Genomic DNA, 416 nt, shown 5'->3' on the forward strand with positions numbered 1-416 from the left:
GGAACAAGCATGCTCCCTCCCCACCACACAGTAATATACAAAATCCGGTTAAATCTACTCAAACCATTACATTCTTCTGTTGGTTTTATCACACCACAGGAGCCCTTTTTCCTCTTCAAGTTGCTAGTATGCACAACTTATATGAATACTTGCTAGTTATCCACTCTTTCATTCTCTGTCAAACAACTTATTAGAATCCTTTGACAAGTTAAACCTTAACTCCATTACAAACTATAATCGTCTACTACAAACATTCCTAGTATTTTTGCAACAAAAGAAAAAAAAAATCATAATTTGCCATACATCAAAATGAATGTTTCAGACCTAGCCTCAGTAGACTTATGAATCTAGACATTGGTGCCTTTACAGGCAGAACAAATACAAGGTGCCATTCTTAGCCCACTGCCAGTGTAATT

At 36.3% G+C, this 416-nt stretch overlaps 1 pseudogene; it reads right to left on the reverse strand.

Annotated features, from left to right (window-relative positions):
- Positions 1–416, reverse strand: part of LOC119585931 — a 20,948-nt pseudogene that overhangs the window by 19,424 nt on the left and 1,108 nt on the right.

Source organism: Penaeus monodon, chromosome 20 (assembly GCF_015228065.2).
Source record: "Penaeus monodon isolate SGIC_2016 chromosome 20, NSTDA_Pmon_1, whole genome shotgun sequence".
Classification (NCBI taxonomy): domain Eukaryota; kingdom Metazoa; phylum Arthropoda; class Malacostraca; order Decapoda; family Penaeidae; genus Penaeus; species Penaeus monodon.